Source organism: Lagopus muta, chromosome 1 (assembly GCF_023343835.1).
Source record: "Lagopus muta isolate bLagMut1 chromosome 1, bLagMut1 primary, whole genome shotgun sequence".
NCBI classification, from domain to species: Eukaryota; Metazoa; Chordata; class Aves; order Galliformes; family Phasianidae; genus Lagopus; species Lagopus muta.
The window spans coordinates 187,267,892-187,286,336 of NC_064433.1; the positions used below are offsets into that span (position 1 = coordinate 187,267,892).

The 18,445-nt window shown below is 47.5% G+C and overlaps 1 protein-coding gene and 1 long non-coding RNA gene across 7 annotated transcripts in view; one reads left to right on the forward strand and one right to left on the reverse strand.

Moving 5' to 3' along the window:
* RAB30 (RAB30, member RAS oncogene family) overlaps positions 1-5,975 on the reverse strand; it is a 45,973-nt gene extending 39,998 nt beyond the window's left edge. For all 6 annotated transcript variants that reach the window (XR_007376060.1, XR_007376061.1, XR_007376058.1 and 3 more), the window contains exon 1: positions 5,550-5,975. The gene's annotated coding sequence lies outside the window, so the exon portion shown is untranslated. The remainder of the gene's footprint in view (positions 1-5,549) is intronic.
* A 158-nt stretch (positions 5,976-6,133) lies between these two features.
* LOC125691261 (uncharacterized) lies at positions 6,134-18,445 on the forward strand. The gene is made up of 2 exons (XR_007376064.1): positions 6,134-14,126; positions 15,178-18,445. It is a non-coding gene; the product is annotated as an uncharacterized LOC125691261 (long non-coding RNA).

Below are 18,445 nucleotides of genomic sequence, written 5' to 3' on the forward strand. Positions count from 1 at the left end.
ATTACTCTGAGCTCAGGCAATGAAATTTAAATCACAGAGAAGTGCTAATGATTATTTTTCAAGTCAGCTTTTTATTACTGAAAGCATGCTTCGCCATACAGCAAAACCAAAATCTGGGCAGCTGGAAACATGACTTCTCCAAGCCCAGCAATCCCTTTCACCTGGAAATCTGCACATTGACACTCACCTCCAAAATGAAGGCATTGATCAAAGTCCTGAACATGGATCTCAGCTTTTCCCACATTTCTCATCACTTCAGTACCTACGGATGAATGGGTGTTTGGAGCAGAAGGGTAAGGTGCTGCACTTGGGCTGGGGCAATGCCAGCCATACAGACTGAGCAAAGAACCCCTTCAGGGCTGCCCTGCAAAGAAGGACTCGGGGGTCCTGGTGGACAAGAAGCTGGACATGAGCAGCAGTGTGTGCTTGCAGCCCAGAAGGCCAGCTGTGTTCTGGGCTGCATTAAAAAAGGGGTGGCCAGCAGGGACAGGGAGGTGATCGTCCCCCTCTGCTCGGCTCTTGTGAGGCCCCATCTGCAGCACTGCGTCCAGGGCTGGGGCCCCCAGTACAGGAAGGACGTGGAGCTCTTGGAGTGGGTCCAGAGGAGGCACTGAGATGATCAGAGGGCTGGAGCACCGCTTCTATCAGGAAAGGTTGAGGGAACTGGGCTACTTCAGCTTGGAGAAGAGAAGGCTCTGGGGAGACCTCATTGTTGCTTTCCAGTACTTGAAGGGAGTGTAAAACCATTCCTACCAGGAGTGGCAATGACTGTTTACGAGGGTGGACAGCGACAGGACAAGGGGGGAATGGTTTTAAACTGTGACAGGGGAGATTCAGGTTAGATATTAGGAGGAAGTTTTTCTCACAGAGGGTGGTGACACACTGGAACAGGTTGCCCAAGGAGGCTGTGGATGCCCCATGCCTGCAGGCATTCAAGGCCAGGCTGGATGTGGCTCTGGGCAGCCTGGTCTGGTGGCTGGTGACCCTGCACACAGCAGGGTATTGGAACTGGATGAGCATTGTGGTCCTTTTCAACACAGGCCATTCTATGATTCTGTGACTGCTAGAAAGACCAGAGGGCTTGACAAGTCCCTGTGCCTTCAGATTCACCCAGCACAGGGCAGAACATGACTTCCACATCAGACACGTCATTCTTTTAGTCCAACATCTTTAGCAGCCCCTTCCCTATCGATGCACACACAATCAAACAGCACAATTTAGTTCCCTGTGACTTCTTGGCAGATGAGGAGCAGCCCAGTGCAGACATGGGTTGAGCTGTTGGGACCCTGCATCATGTTTCCTTCCTGCATCCAGCAGCAGGACCAGGTCACCCAGGCATCATCTGACTTCTGCACACTTTGGCACCTGTAACATCCTTTTATTTCCTAATTTAAACTCATTCTGCAGGGTACAGCCTTTTCATAGAAACATAGAATGGGTTGGGTTGGAAGGGTCTTCAAGGATTGTGAAGCACCAAACCCCCCTGCCACATGCAGGGCCACCAACCTCCACATTCAGTACCAGACCAGGCTGCCCAGAGCCCCATCCAACCTGGCCTTGAACACCTCCAGGGATGGGCATCCACAACGTCTTTGGGCAGCCTGTTCCAACACTCTCATAGTAAAGAACTTCCCCATGATATCCAACCTAAATTTTCCCTCTTTCAACTTCAAACCATTTCCCCTTGTCCTGCTGTTATCTAAGCCCTTCCAAAGAGTTGAAGCCGCATGCAAGCTCATCTGCTTTTAATGCCAGCACAACTTTTCTGTCCTTCCTGATCTCAAAATCTAAAAGAAGACACTATTGAGATACTTAAGTGCTACAGTTAACACTTCAGTAGCACCTTAAAAAAAAAAAGAAAAGAAAATAAACAGGATATCCTCTGATCTCAAATAGGATATGAGCACATTTTAGTGACACCCTACATACCCTAAGGAGTGTAAAATCTTACTAAAAGTTTTCTTCCTCTGTTTGTAAAAGTGCTCCCTAGTTATCCCAGGAAAGCCATAGCTAGGTTAGTTGAAAGAGGTGGCTTAAATTTTGCCTGAAGTACATTGGGGAAGAGCACGCCTCTGTGCACAGAGAGAAGTGGAAGAGCAGTGACTCCAGGTCAGGTGACAAACAGCAATTAGCTCTCAAGCCGTCTGCAGCCTCAATATCCCTCCAGAGCCCAATGCAACAAGCCCTCTAATCATTTTTGTCTACATAAGGTGAAATCAAATAACACCACAACACAAATCTCACTAATACCTTGCCTTTGTCCTACATTCAGAGCCAATGCTTAGTAGCACAGATTAGTTATAAAACTACTGTAACAGTGACATATTTTCAGGTGGTGCAGATTCTGTTTAAGTACTGACAAGGGACATGTTCAAGTCCTGTTCTGCCCTAATTAATTCAACAAATTAGCACCCGAGAAATATTTGACCCAACTCTCTCCATATAAATTCATGACCATAAGCCATCAGGACTGCATGACAAACATGACAGAACAGCTGTTTCACACTGAAAGAGAGCCATTAAAAACAAAATGAGGAGTTAGTCAGCTACTGACAGAATCGATGGGAGGGAAGGATAAGTGACTTGCTGCAAAATGAAATCACAGGAGCTGAAGAGTGAATCAAAACACTGCCCTAGGTCATGTAACACTCAGCACCAGCCCAGCTTGGGCTGCAGAACACATCTCTGCCCAAACCTCTGTCTACACACACGGATGGTTTTAGCACTGGAAATCCACCTTGTCATTTTATTGTCTGCTGAACCCCCCATTCTCAAGCTCTGCAAGCATTCATGCAAGCCTCCTGATTTCAACAGCCTCAGCATTGCTGGGTATGCCCTCCCCACACGCTCCTGCCATGCTGGTCACACTACTGCCATGAATCTTTAGCTGTCCTATTGCCTGGGAGCTGATGGCAAATTGCAGGAATTGGCTTCTGCCACATTTCTCAGTCCTTGCTGAGGCTTGCGCTCATACTGTTGGTCCTGCTCTAGAACAAAAAAGAAATAAATGTTTTAAGAATTAGTGAATTTATTCAATCCCCAGTTGTTGTGATTTCTTGTTTGGACCAAATGATCTCCAGAGGTCCCTTCCAACCTCTACAATTCTTTGATTCTACATTTTGCGGGGCTGGAGAGAAGGGGAGCATAATAGAGGAAAGCTCCACAACCCTCACCTGCCCTGCCCATGCCCAGTGGTGAAGCTCAGCCTCTGGCACAGAGCCCTTCTCCATCACTTCCTCCTCCAGAAACTCATTTCCTCCCCAGAACTCAATTCCTGGATAGGAAATCCATAGAATTATTTGAGTTGAAGGGACCTTTAAAGGCCATTGAGTCCGACTGCCCTGCAATGAACAGGGACACCTACAGCTCCATCCGGTGCTGAGAGCCCCCTCCAGCCTGACCCTGAGTGTTTGCAGGGTTGGGATATCCACCACCTCTCTGGGCAATCTGTGCCAATGCTTCATCACCCTCACTGTAAGAAACTTTTTCCTTATATCCAATCTAAACTTCCCTTCTTTCAGTTTGAAACCATTTGACTCCGATCACTCAAAAGGAAGGAAATCCTCAGCCCAGCTTTGTGTTTGCCCCACAGTCATTGAGCTCCTGAGCGATTTGCAGCTTTTGGTCCATTTTTGTGTCTGCTGCCACAAAGCAAAATTTCATCTTACAGCGTAGATTTCTGCACTACTTATCACAGAATGACAGAATGGCCTGGGTTGAAAAGGACCACAGTGCTCATCCAGTTCCAATACTCTGCTGTGTGCAGGTTCACCAGCCACCAGACCAGGCTGCCCAGAGCCACATCCAGCCTGGCCTTGAATGCCTGCAGGGATGGGGCATCCACAGCCTCCTTGGGCAGCCTGTTCCAGTGTGTCACCACCTTCTGTGTGAAGAGCTTCCTCCTAATATCTAACCTAAATCTCCCCATCTCAGTTTAAATTCTTCTTCAATTATGTCTTGAGTAGCTTGGATGCCAGCACACAAATCAATAATAACAAAGCATCGATCCCAACACATCTACATAAATATAGAAGTGCAAATAAAGATGACAGCAGCATCCAATATCAGCATCATCACAGAAGTGGCATTACTTTTAAACCACAAACCCATGGACTTGTGCTCCTTCCTGCAAGTCCCATATCACCATTTCCCAGAGCAGTTCCCAGGATATTGGGCTCTCAAGTGATCACTTCATTCCCAGTGCCATCCTTCCCACCTAATGAAATCACTGCTGTAAAACTTCTTTACAGACAGGAAGGGAAACCCTGCTTTAGGTTCCCAGTTCCCTCCCTTCCAAAATAAAGAGGAAAACAGCATTCCAGGAAATAAATATGGTTTAAAAAAAAAAAAAATGACACAACAAAGGCGACTCCTCCATATGTAGCTGTTCATCTCCTCGGAGTTTGTACTGCAGAGGAAGGAAGGAAGGAAGAAGAGGACCCTGCCATGCTGCAGCAGCGGGGTTGGAAAGGGGAAAAGCCCATGGGGTGCCATGCTGGGGAAATTTCTTTGCATCTTGCACTGACATAGCAATGCACAAGAGAAAATCTCGCAAGGAGCAAAGAGGATGCAGCACAATGGAGCTCTGCCAGAGCACAAAGTTGTTGAGAAGTTTAAAATAGCTGCCCTGCTCGTGTTTGTCAACAGGGAAAAGGCTGTGTCCGACAGCATGGAAGTTGGAATAAGGAACCTGAAATCACTGCACACAGCCAGGATTGGACCCCAACCTCCTGCAAAGGGCTCAGAGTGGGGGGGACCCTGCGGGACCATGCACCACTGATCCCAAAGCCTCATAAAAAAATAAAATAAAATAAAATAAAATAAAATAAAATAAAATAAAATAAAATAAAATAAATGCAAGGAAAAACCTTAAGAACATCCCCCCCCAAAAAAAACAGAGAAGAAAAAATAAATGAATAAACAAACACCCCCCTTATGTGACTTTTTGCGATGTCGGTCCTTTTGTTTGTTTCTTTTCCAGCCCAATCTCAGTGCAGCACGAAAGGAGGGGCAATGGGAGCAAGCAGTCACATAACGGTAATGCATGACATAACACAGCGGTAATACATGACATAACGGTAATACATGACATAACACAGCGGTAAAACATGACAACATAGCGGTAAAACATGACAACATAGCGGTACTGCCCGCCGGTGCGATGCGGGACACGCGGGGCGCTGCTCGGTCCCCATCCCCGCCCCGCCGCTCCCCGGGACGCGCAGCGCTCCGTAGCCGAATTATTTCTGTCATTTGTTGTTTTGTTTTTTCTTTTTTCTTTTTTTTTTTTTCCCCCAAATTTGGCTTCACTCCCCTAAATTTGGACTTCTGCCTTCAATTTGGCTTTTCCCCTTCAGTCTGGATTTTTTCCCTTCTTTCCCCAAACCCGCTCGGCAGCGCTTCCCCGCGTTGGGCAATGCACCGTGCGGACAAACGCATTGAAGAGGAGGAAGGAGGGGGGACAATTCAACAACCCCAAACGAAAAACCGCCCCGAATTCCCTCACGTTCTGTATTTTTTCTTTTTAAGAAGAAGAGCGCAGCACTCACCTGGTTTGGGATTTTTCCTCCCTCTCCACGGCCGTAAAACGAGGCGGGAGCCGAGCACAGCGGGGCCGGACGGCTGCGTCCACCCCCCGGGGGTTGGCGCCGGGCAGCCCCCTCCGCGCTGCCGCCCCCCACCCCCGGGGCCGGACACAGGGCAGCCCCGTTCACCCCCAGCAGGGCGCTGAACCCCGGCGTGCGGCTGCCTGCCGCTCCCGGGATGCGTTCGGCGCGAGGAAACCTCGGGATAGAAGGGGGGGGCGGGGGCGTGGCGTGCCGGTACCGCACTGGGGCAGCCCCAGACGGCGCAGGGCGCGGAGCGGGAGCGGAGCGGGAGCGCAGCGCAACACAGCGCAGCCCCGCGCCCCCCCGCCGTGCCCGGCGCTGGCAGCGGCAGCGAGAGGCGGCACCGCGCGAGCACAATGAACGGGCGATGAGATGACATCACCCTCTCGCCCGCGGGGGCGGGGCGAGTGGAAGAGGGGCCGCGTTCCCATTGGTTGGAGAAAGGGATTCTGGGAATTGTAGTTTTTTGCGCCTGGATGCCGTAGGGAGCGAAGGCGCGCAAGCACTCGGCATCCCGGCGGCCCCCGCGCCGCGCAGCCTCCAGGTTGAGACCAAAAGGAGGAGGGGGAGCGGGCGGCGGGCGCCATGTTGGTGGCGCGGGATCGCTTTAGCGCAGGAAGAGCGGCTGCGAGATGTCGGGAAAGGGGGAGCTGGGCGGCCGTTCCGAGATGGCGCGGAGGGCTGGAAGCGGAGGGACAGGGCGCCGTTTCGGCTAACGGTTAGCGGGGTCCCGAAGCGGGAGCGGCCCCCGCTGAGGTGGGTGCGCGGCCGTGTGAGGCGGTGCGAGCCAGGACCGCGGTGAGGCGGGAGGGGAGGCTGCTGGGGACGGTGCCTGGGAGCGCGGCGCCGAGCTGCCCGCCCTTCGTGCGTGCTGTCTGCGGGGCTGAGGCGGCGCGGAGGCGGGAGAGCCCGCGGAGAGCAGCGGGTGCTGGGCCCGCAGGGGCCGCTGGGCCGTGCGTGCAGTCGGGGCTGAGGGCGATCTGCGGCCAGCAGGAGGAGCTTTGCTCGCTGCTCGGAGCGCTGTACTCCAAGCGGATCTATAGATCCACATACGGAGAAAGGGCAAGGTGGGATAATCCTCAAGGACAGGTTGGATGGGACCCTGGGCAGCCTGGTCTAGTACTAATGTGACGGGTGGTGGCCCTGCCTGTGGCTGTGGGGTTGGAACTTGATGATCCTTGGGGTCCATTCCAACCCAAGGCATTCTGTGGGGTTTGTTTCTCTCATAGAATCACAAAATGTCCAGGTTGGAAGGGATCTCAAGGATCATCAAGCTCCACCCCCCGCCATATGCAGGGCCACCAACCTCCACATTTAATGCTAGACCAGCTGCCCAGGGCCCCATCCAACCTGGCCTTGAACACCTCTAGGGATGGACAGGGCATCCACAGCCGCTCTGTGCAGCTGTTCCAGCACCTCACCTCTCTCTCTGTAAAGAACTTCCCTCTGACATCCAACCTAAATCTTCCGTCCTTCAACTTCAAACCATTTCCCCTTGTCCTGCTGTTATCAACCCTTTCAAAGAGTTGATTCCCCTCCTGTTTATAGACTCCCTTTAAGTACTGAAAAGCTGCCATGAGATCACACACAGCCTTCTTTTCTTCAGGCTTCTCTGAGCCAGTCTGGAGTTGGCTGAGCTGACTTGTTTCCCTGCCTTCTAAGCAGTGCTTGCTGCATCACATTGGCTAATCTTTATCAGCACTCCCACTTTGTGTGCAGTCTCAGCTTCACGCCCTCTTCCTGGCTGCTGCTTTGAGGAAATGGTGTGTAGAGTTCTGTGCACTGAGCATTGCTGCTGCCTGTGGTGCTCTGTGTCACAGAATGGGGGGGATGATCCATTTGTCCAAGGGGAGGTGAATTTCTGTTTCCTTTCCCTATAGGGTGGTTATTTCTGAAATAACCCTTACTCCAAAGTGGGAGGAAGCACAGCATTTTGTATGGTGTGTTAAATAACTTTGTTTTTCATTACAGCTGATTCCTGTAAAATAAAGTGTTTTATTCCTTGGAGAAGGTACTTCACTTAGCGGAGTTGGAGAGTTTCAAAGGGTTTCTGAAAGTATGGGTCAAAGCCCAATAGTGGTGTAGGTCTGGAAAAAGAATTTACAGGTTTTTCTTTTCTAAAGTATTTTGGCTCCTCCTGGAGGTAAGCGCAGTGAATTTCTCAGAACAACGCTTCACAGTAACTGCACAGGAGTGGTGGTCTGTCCTCCCCACGGCGCTATCAGATGGTGAAGGACTATCATGAGATGATAAGTAATTCATAAAACCTGAGCCTTGGCATCTTGAAATATTTGTTGGTATTGTAGCAGTACTTGCTGTTCTTCTATCTCTTTAAATCCACATCCCTCTTGGCAAAGGATCTGAGCCAGCTTTTTCCCTTCTCCATCTTCCCACAAAAGGTCAGGCATCTTAGAAAAGCACATGCACCTCACATAGCTTCTGCACACCCCCCTTAGCCATTTTTGCTGCATTCGTCACAGAAGAGGAGAATATAAAGCTTTTCTGCTACTATAATTTCCAGTTTAGTTTTACACATCTGAGGAATTCTGAATTAAAAGCATCACTCTCTTTGTTGTTTTTATTTTCTCTATGTGGATGCTTTTAGTTTTGTTGAAGGGGAAAAAAACCAGACAGTATTATGTGTCAGAACAGTTGCTGTCCTTAAACTTTAAGGCTAAGCTTATGCTTATGTTTGTGCAGCTGATACCAAGTAATGATGGTAAGTAGTGTGATAGGGTGTGTGAGTCTTTTCTATAAATGGCAGAAAGCATGGTATGAAATTGTCCAGGGTAAATTTGCTGACATAGTAACTACATACTTTGCTTTTATGTGCTAAGTATCACTGATACCACCTGCAGTGATTCCTACTCTTCCTTCACCCACCTTGTTTCCATGCTGCTGCTCAGAGTAGGAGACAAGGATCCTGCTTTACAGATGAAATTACTTCACTGTTTTACTGTGTTTATCCGACAATGTAGATGCTGCTGATGTCTCAGTGAGAATTGATGTGAAAAGGTCATGGAAGGAAGGCTTGATGTGCCTGACACATAGTTTCCTGTGTTGTACAGTTCATTCTCATGAGTTTGGGGTACCCAATATTTGTCAGGCTACATTTTACACAGCTTAGAACTTGGAATTTTAAAACCTGTATTATCTCAAATGTTGGTAATCTTTTTACACTGTTCATCTGGAAATGCTTACAGTCACTTACCTTCTGACCCAGCAGGTCTCAATTGCAAGATCCACAGGAACCTTCTAGCCATTATAGCAGCCTTATAGCCTGCAGAAATAAGCACTGTCTCAGTTTTCCATGTGAAAAAACACAAAGTGACTAAAGAACTGAAGGCCTGCCTCTGCTGTATTCTAAATACATGGGTATACTCTGGTTTAATGCATTTTATGGAAGCTGCTTCAAGTGCTTGTATGGTCCTGAGCCTGCTAAGCTGTCATATTTGTCTGTGCTTTGCTGTACCAGCATCCTACGCTGCAGAAACCGCGAGTTTTCCTTTTTGCAAAAATGAATTTGGTCTGAGTGCACTCCAGTAAGCAGCCACTGTGCCCTGAGAGTGAGGAGAAGCAGCTGGAAGTCGTGGAAGATGGTGCAGAGAACAAGGAGGAGTAGGAACGTGTGTTGGCCTTCTGCAAAGAAGCAGTTAGTGCGTGTTTGTATGCTTTCTTTGCTTTCATCGTGGTAAATTCTTGCTCCTAATTAAAACCTGAAAGATTTTGTTGTAAATTCAACCTTCACTGGATGACGTACTGGAAACGTGCCTGCAATCCACATGAGGAACATGTGTGTGTATGAGATGGTGTGTAAAAACATTCCTGGGTAAGTTTTAAGGTGTTTTGTTTGTGTGGAGTCACCATCCATGTCAGCAGAGCTTGGAGAACTGTTAAGATGTTGGCCTTCTCTGTTGTAATCGTTGACCCTGTGTAATTGCCAGCACACAAGTCAGCTGGGTGGGAGGGTTTTCATAATGACTTGTAGAAGTGACACAATTTTTGTTTCTCTTGGCACGTAAATAAGTTTTAAAATTCTTTCTTTGTTGTCTGCAGTCCCTTTGGATGAAGGGGGAGAGCTGTAGAGTCACTGGGGCTCTGCTGCCTGTAGGGCCTGTGAAGGAAGCAGGTAAAGAGGCATTGAAATGAGTGCTCTGATATTGGAGAAGCTGCTGTGATGGTTTCCTTCTGTGATGATCTACAGAAATGCTTTGTGGAGTAATAACAGCTTCAAGGTAAGGGTGTGGATTCAGCTGGCTGTAGGTAAGTACCTCTGTGTGGTGTGAGGACTTGGGAAAACAGGTGAGAATGGAAGAGTTCTGTATCTCAGTGTTGTAAACGAAACGGGGGGGAGCAATTGTTAAATTTTCAAAAGATCTCGGGATTCCTGTAATAACTTTTCTATATTCTGTTTTTCAGCACAGGAGGAGCCTCTTCAAGTGTTGTGAACATGTTCTGAAGTTCAGTAGCAGTTACACAACGTGGGGTGGGAGGTGCACAGGCTACTGCAAGTTGTGGCCTCACAGGAACCAGTTTTAATAGAGGGGAAACCTCAGGTTCTCTTGGAACTTCCATGAATTTAAGTGAGGACTCATTGGCAATGGTGAAACAGGATGTTACTTCTATTTTTGACACTGGACGGGGGGATGAGGGTACTGAGCTTCATACTTGATAATCAGGACGCAGTGATGGGCCTTGGCAGAAGTGCAGACTGAATCCAGGAGGATTGCAGCTGTGGGGAAACTCACTTTCCCAAGTAGCAGTGGCAGAAACTTCCTGAGAAGAGGGAATGGATGAGTGTCTGCTGCTCAGCTGAATAGGGATAGTTCTTTTGAGACCATAAATAGAGCCACGCTGTCCAGAACTACTCACACCACTTCAGTCTTGGTCAAACCAGACCATGTTTTGTTATTTAAAAAGTCACAGTATTGTTTGGCCCACCCAGCTCCTGCAGGGCTATGGGGACCGGAGCACTGCACTGAAGATCTGCCTCAGCACACCTGGCTGGGGTCCAGGCCTGGATGGAAGCCCTGTGGTTGGCTGTGTCCCAGCTTTTGTGTACCCAACAGGAACCTCAGCGCTTCTGAGTAGAGCAAGTTAACACTTGGGATGCACTGGTGTAGCTGTAGCTGGTATGTGCTGCACAAAGGGCTGTGTGTTGTACAAAGCAAGTTGGGTTTTGAGGTTTGCTGGCTGCAGGCCCCACTATTGCCAGTAGATCTGGGGAGAAGCTCTAACCCTGGGTTTGTACCACATCTCACTGGGGAGCCAATGTGTGTGCCTGTGCCAGACAAACAGTCCATGAGCTGACCAATCCTTAAGCACGGTGGCAGTTGCCATGCTTGTAAAACAACAAGGGGTAAGGGAGATAAGTAGAGGTTCTTCATGATCCACAAACTGAAATCCAAAGCTCACTGACGATAACTGTAGAAAAGGGAACTGAAAGGTATGGTTAAGGCAGTGTGACCCTTCAGGTACAGCAAACTTCCAGTGCTGTTCTTTGTCCCTTGTGTGGTTTGTGGAGAAAGTGGATGTATAACAGAGGTAAGACAGCTGGAATTTGTGTCAAATTGTGCATTGCTGTAAGGATGTCCTGCAAGGAAACTGCTAATGCTGGAGTCCCTGACTATGTGTCACAGTGTGCTCACTTTCTCTGGCTATTCAGATGCAGTGGCACGAAGTTACACATTGATTTTGGTGCCATTCATCTGAAAATCCAAATGTTTGCAGTGTGAGCGCATTAACAGCAATGCTGTCAGAGCGTTCATTAACACACACAAGGCATTTCCTTTTGGGTGACTAACAGTGCAATGTGAAGAAGCACCCGGCTGCCAGGAGGTGTCACTTGGTAGCGGCTTCTGTGCTGGAATTCCCTGAGTTTGCTGCTCCTGCCTTTGATGGGAGCTTTGTATCAGAATCATGGAATGGCCCAGGTTGGAGGGGACCTCAAGGGTCAAGCACTGAACCCCTATGCTGTATGCAGGGCCACCAACCTCCACATTTAGTACTAGACTGGTCTGCCCAGGGCCCCATCCAACCTGGCCTTGAACACCTCCAGGGACGGGGCATCCACAACATCTCTGTGCAGCTGTTCCAGCACCTCACCACTCTCTCTGTGAAGAACTTCCCCCTGACATCCAACCTAAATCTTCCCTCCCTCAACTTCAAACCATTTCCCCTTATCCTGCAGTTATCTACCCTTTCAAAGAGTTGATTCCCCTCCTGTCTGTAGGCTCCTTTTAGGTACCAAAAGGCTGCAGTGAGGTCACCCTGCAGCCTTTTCTTCAGGCTGAACAAGCCCAGCTCCCTCAGCCTGTCTTTGTAGGGGAGGTGCTCCAGCCCTGTGATCATTTTTGTGGCTCTCCTCTGGACCCATTCCAACAGCTCCCTGTTGGATTTTCCCAAATTGTTTCACTATTTTGTCATTCATTGGCTCTTTTCCCACCTCATCACAAGCCCAACTATTTTGTTTTTGGTTTTGCCATTTCTCTGTAAATGCCTTTTCCTGGAAAACACAATGACAGTAAGTAGCTCAAGCTGCTGGCCAAGCTTCCATTCCTGTGGTTTCACTTGCTCTATTCTGTCAAGTTATTTACATACAGCATCCTAAGGATGTAACTTAGTGGAATGCTAGTAAGCACTATCATTTGTGTCTGCCTTCAGTCAACATAGGTCAGGCTTACCCAGGCTGCTTCCTACTGTGAATTCACTGCCTACTCGTACAGCCCTTGGTTGCTGTATTTCATGGAACAACAGCGTGATCTGCTCATGCAGAAACTACAAAAAGGACAGGCTGGGGTCGGTCGCTTTACCTGCTGTGTTGCACAACCCAGATCTGTTCTGAACCTTGCTCTTGCATACACGAGCCCTGGGGCGCTCAAGTGAAAGGGGTAATCACATCTTAACAGCTCTGGTGTGTTTCAGTGTAGGAGAGAGATCTCAAAACTAGCATAGATGTTTGAGATTGACTGTATTATCTCTCTGAAAACAGAGCTGCCGTCTCATTCCCTGGTTCTGAATTCATCTATCTCAGAGCCTTTGGGGGCATGCATTCCACAGGTTTTGAATTCCAAGACTGCAGCTGTGTTATACGGACTGGATGGCGCGGCTCATTTAAGGAGCTCAGTGTTATCTTTTGCCCTTTGCTCTCCTGTGCCTGTCTGCAGCAGCAGGGTGATTAGCAGGCTGTTAATGTCCAGCCCTGTGCCTGCTTTTCTTTAGCCAAAGTTGGAGACATAAGAAGTTTGTGTGACTTCTCTAAAAACCTGGAGTGGGTCAGTGAGGTGGTTGAGAGCATTTGCAACAAGGCAGTAAAAGCTGGTGATAGGGTACACAGCAAAAGTCAGTCCTTGGGTTGCTGCAGCCTTCATCTCATTAAATCATGCACCTGAAGATGGGGTTTGGTTTGTAGGGGAGGAGCAGCAGCACGTCCCTTATGCGTGTGGTGGTTAATGGTGTTTTTTCTTCTTTAGGTCTCTGATACATGACTGCTGAGTGTTCTGCTGTGTGCTGCCTTCTGAGCAGGTTTGAGGAACCACAAAGTCTGTGAACAGCATTGGTGATGCTAGGTGTAGTCAAGCAAATGATGAGAGAGCTAGAATAAGATGTGGAGCAGGATTCCAACAGTTTAACTGTTACAGAGGGTACACATTTATCGTATGATGCAATTTCTTACAGTTAAGGATTTACATGTTACTCCTGCACACCTAGCCAAATACACCCTTTGTGTTTAATGGCAAGGTAGATTTGCACAGAGAGAATTAGGTACTCAGCCATTTCAGAGATAGGATAGGTGTTTTCCATGTCAGTGCTTTTGCAGTGCTCCTTGATAAGAGTACACAGTGGAATTCCTTACCATGCAGATGTGCTCTACTGCCTCCACTCTGGCAATAGTGAATCGTGTCCTCTGTGAGCCTTTGCTTTCATTGTAACCCTTTCTGCTGAAATAATCCCCAGAGGGATTATTGCTGTTGTTAAGCTTCCTGGAAAAATCAGAGGCAGATGCGGTCCTGGTGTGAATTGGCAGGAGGGCGCTGCACAGCCAGCTGGGTGCTGCATCTCACCTGGGATGTAGGACAGTGTGTTGTCAATGAGCTCGTCCCAGTGAAGTCCATTAAGCCTCCTGCAGATCTCTGCCAGCTAAAAGCTCCTCTCAAATCCTGGATAGTGGGTGACCAGGGTGACCACTGGCCCAATCATACCCACTATATGTATTTATAATATATTGCCTCTATTGAGACAATTTTTCACTTTATATAAATCAATAAGCCAAGAGAGTCAAGGAAAAATAGAGAAGTGTGATGTGTTGCTGACAGAACCCTGGAATGGAGTGGCAGTTCCCTGTTGAGGAAGCTCAGAGGTGTCCTAGACAATAGAGTTTGTGTGAATGTTTCTGCTTTGTTAAAAGTTTTTAATCCCATCTGTCTTTCCGACTCTCAACCCTGAGAAGGTTCTTTGGCTGTGGATTAACCTTGTCAGGAGAACCAAGGCACGAGACATGCTTGGAGACAGGAGCAGGTACGTGTTGGGGCTCTCACAAGTTGCTGTCAGCACCTCAGCTTTGCAGGTCTCCAGAATGGATGATGATGCTGCCCTTCATTCTGAGTGGTTGCTGCTGCATTTATGTGAGTTTGATGGTATGTCAAATATCCCAACCTCCCACTACAGTTCTTCATTATCTGAAGGTAAATTTAGGCACAAGTCAGAACAGCCAAGATCCTTGGCTTCGAATGTGCCTGCCTTCCTGTAACACTCAGTCATACACTCTGGAGCGGGTAGTTCTGCCTCTTAGGTGCAGTCAATTTGCCAGCCTTATTCCTCCCAAAGCCACCATGCAGCTGAATCTTCTCAGTGCTTAGGTAGTTGTTTAAATGCACATCCTCCAGGCAGTGCTACCATTGTGGGGCACAGTGGGACTGCCCAGGGCTGCCTGGAACCTGGAACTTGTTCCTCAGCAGACAGGCAGTGGTACAGTAGTAAATACAAAGTGTTCCTTTGCTCACATCCACCACCCGTGAAGGGCTTTCGGAGTTGTCACTATTTCATTCTAGATAACACTCCACAATTCCACATCTGTGTGGCCATTTGGAGCTGGTCACACTGATAGATAACACACACAATTCCATATCTGTGTGGCCATTTGGAGCTGGTCACACTGCTGGCTGCACTCCTCCAGCTGTCGCATCTCATCATCGTAGCAAAGAAAAGGACGGTTGGATGTGCTGTGATCAAATGTTTTTCCTCAGCCCTAACCTGGAAATCTTGCATTAGGGTTTTGAAATCTTTTGCCAGGTAGGAAGGCTCTGAGCTTGCAACACAAATGTGGCACTACTCTTTTTCAAGTGGTCCTTCAGAGAGGTGGTGAGGGGAAAAAAGTTCGATCCTTTCTTACTTTTTAGTTGGTATTTCAGTTAAAAACCTGTAGAAAAGCCTTCCATTTCATCCAGTCATTTTTATGGAAAGGCCAGTAAGTGACATTTCTTAGGCATTTGTTTCATGCTTTATGTTACAGCTGCATGTATTCATGCAGTTACTCAAATATTCATATGGAATCATCTAATCCTTACAGTTGGAAGGGACCTTGAAAGGCCATCTAGTCTAACTCCCCTTCAATGAACAGGGACACCACAGCTCCATCAGGTTGCCCAGGGCCTGATCCAGCCTCGCCTTGAAAGTCTCCAGGAACAGAGCATCAACCACATCACAAGGCAGCCTGTTCCAGTGCGTCACCACCCTCACTGTAAAAGACTTTTTCCTTATATCTAACCTAAATCTTCCCTCTTCAAGCCTGAAACCATTTCCCTTTGTTTTGTTACAACAGACCTTGGTAAAAAAAGTCTCTTTTTTCTTCCCTTCTTTCCTTTTCTTCACTTACCCATTGTTGAAATTGGGCCATAAGACACGAAAGTTGTTGAGCTCAAGCTTCAGAGGACCTGGGTCCTGCAGTGGTACCCTCGGGTTCAATCACTTATGCCTCAGGACCACGCTTCGTGCTGGATGGCTTCTCTAAGTAGCTCCTTCCAGCTCCTAAGCTGATGACACCCGGGGTTGAATAGTGAACCTCTGTGGTCATGTGCCTTAAGTACCTCACAGATAGAAGTGCCATGCTGAAGGTATCAAGTGAAGGCACAACACAAGTGTTGCTGAAAACAAAGCAGTCACCACTGATGTGCAGTAGTGCAAAGACTTTGCAGCCAACACAGCCCTTCTTTACAGTGTTCTTAACAACATTATCCCTTGGAAACCTATTTAATAACATTTTTTAAAGAGGAGATTCAAACATTTCAGTTCTTTACCTCTACTACGGTATTTCTGTATTTTAATGCACTCAGATGCAGGTTGCTACCAATGCCATTTTATTAAAACTTACCTTGGAAAGCATCTATAGATAAAATGTAACTTTTTGAAGCTTCTTGGAATAGTTTGTGACTACTGGGATACTCATTTTTATACCTGATTTGTGGCATCACAGAAAAAAATATTTGCATTCCTAAGTCCAAGACACAGAGCAGTTTTGTTAATGCTTTAGAACAGAGTAACAAGAATAGCTCAGATTTTCAAGACAGGACCGTTAGATTCACGTTTTAAATAAAATGAATGCATGCATTCTCATAGTTGGTATTCAGGCAGGGTTGGTTTGCTGGCCCATCTGTTTTCCTTACAGAGCTGCAAAGAGAACACAGATCATGTCAGCAGTCAGAAATCCTGCTCATCTTCTCTCCCATCACAGACCCTTTTGGGGATGTCTGTATGTGTAGCACTGGCAGTGCCAGCAGTGTGTGGCTGTGGCTGCAATGGGAGGCAGCAGCATGGCCCCCAGCTGCAGAACCGCAGCACCCATCATGCTAACAGGCAGGGAGAGGAGCTCAGCCCTTTCCAAGGTCCCACTGCTCAGGTGTGACGTTCAGTGTATGCAGGTACTGCACAGTGCTGCAAAATGTGTGTCAGATGTGTGGGTCTCTGCTTGCTTTGACGTGAGAGAGGCTGCTCCAGTTGCTGCTTCTGTTCAGGACCAAAATGCATGAAAGAAATAATGGAATAAATTGGCAGCACTCTAGCATTGATTAGGGATTGAAAGTAAGACACTGCTGTTGGATTTGTGCATGGAATTAGTGGGGTATCACCAGACTTGAGACATGTAACACATGCCCAGTCCATGGCTTTACTTGCAGCCTGCAAAGAGGACCGTGGACATCCCAGCACCTCTTAGCCTGATTTGAGAATCTACGTTTGTAGAACACAGGCTAGCCAAAGCCTGATCCCAAGTGTTATTTGTGCATGCATAATTATTCTCATGTAGAATCGCCCTATTTCTGACAGTTAACGACTAGGCAGTTAATTATGTGAGAACTAGAATGCCAAGTGGGCTCCATTCTCATGCTGTGTTACAGGGAAACTGATTTCTCTCTTGAGATGTCTGTTCCTCTCAGCTGACTACATAGGGAGCAGAAGTTAGGACAGCTCACAGATACCTACGCATGTATCTGTAAGTAAGCCTCACCCAGCATGTCTGCTGGCTGTTGTTACTAACATTGGGTAATGCCTGCCTCATCTCTGAAGGTCTGTAGGAGTGTATCATCTTTTATGGGATCTGATATCACAGCTGATGGCATAAACCACAACAGTTACTTATATAATTAGCAGATAGTCATTAGCTTTTGTAAAATCAGTAGAATTCCACATGGGAGGAATTGCACAAGTGTTAGAAGTTCAGGCTGTTGTTGACTGGAGAACTGTTAGCAAGTACCTAATGAGCAGCAATAGTAAGTGATGATGGAAGCTCTATCATGTAAATATAGAAATACGGAGTGTTCCATATTCCGTATTGGATGCTCTACTGGGGGCTCTCCTACTGTAATGCTTTTTATATAGGAAAAAAAGATTTGAACAAAAACTTCTATCCGTGATGTCAGTTCAGAAGCTGTATTTTCAAAACTGAGTTCCTGTCTAAAGTGCAGTAAGTGCCAAACAAAAACAAAAATGAAGACCAGCAGTCTTCATTTTGAATGGTTCCAGATGTACAGCACAGATGAGGCCACAGTATCCGCTGCAGTAAGTAACACCCTGATCAGTTTGCGGAAACAGAGCAGAGACCAACTCCAGCACAAGACTGAAGATTTCCAAGGCATCTTCCACAATGGCTTTGAACTGCAGATTATTTTTGGCTCTCCATTCCACAAAACACAGGTAGCAGCAAACACACAGACAAGGTCTATGTCCTTGCCTTCTGCAGGGCTGAAGCCTTTTGAACCAGCTCCAACACTGTGTCCAAAGTGCAAGAAGGGTGGTTCATTTATTTGAAGGCAGAAAAATGCCATGGGAATTATTGAAAGGATCCAAGGAACAGAGTCATTAGAAATGAGATTATTGCAGACAGGGACCTATTCATGGGATCAGTATATGCTGTGGCTCTTCCAGCACGTTTTCCAGTCTACACAAGGCTGTGCAGAGCTACCTGCAGGGTTTGAAGTGTCCCCATTGCCTGAACTCAGACGTTAACGATATGGAAAACTTGGCGTGTGATTCCTTGCTGCAAGGACCTGTTGGTGTACATGTGGGCTTTCAGGTTATGGAAATGACCCATTATATATAAAATAGCCTCTTCCTGTTTGCAGTGATGCAGTGAAACACTGACTCATCTCTAAACCTTTACCTTCCCTGAACAGCCTTTCTCATCTGCCACATTGTATACTTTGGGTTGATAGCGGTGGAGAGGAGACTTTACTTGAGCACATCACTTCTGGATGAATTGCTGTGCCTTCCTGGGGAAAAGATTTGAATTCCATCACTGTTGATTGAAATTACAATAGAATGCTAAAAAAAAAAAAAAAATCAAA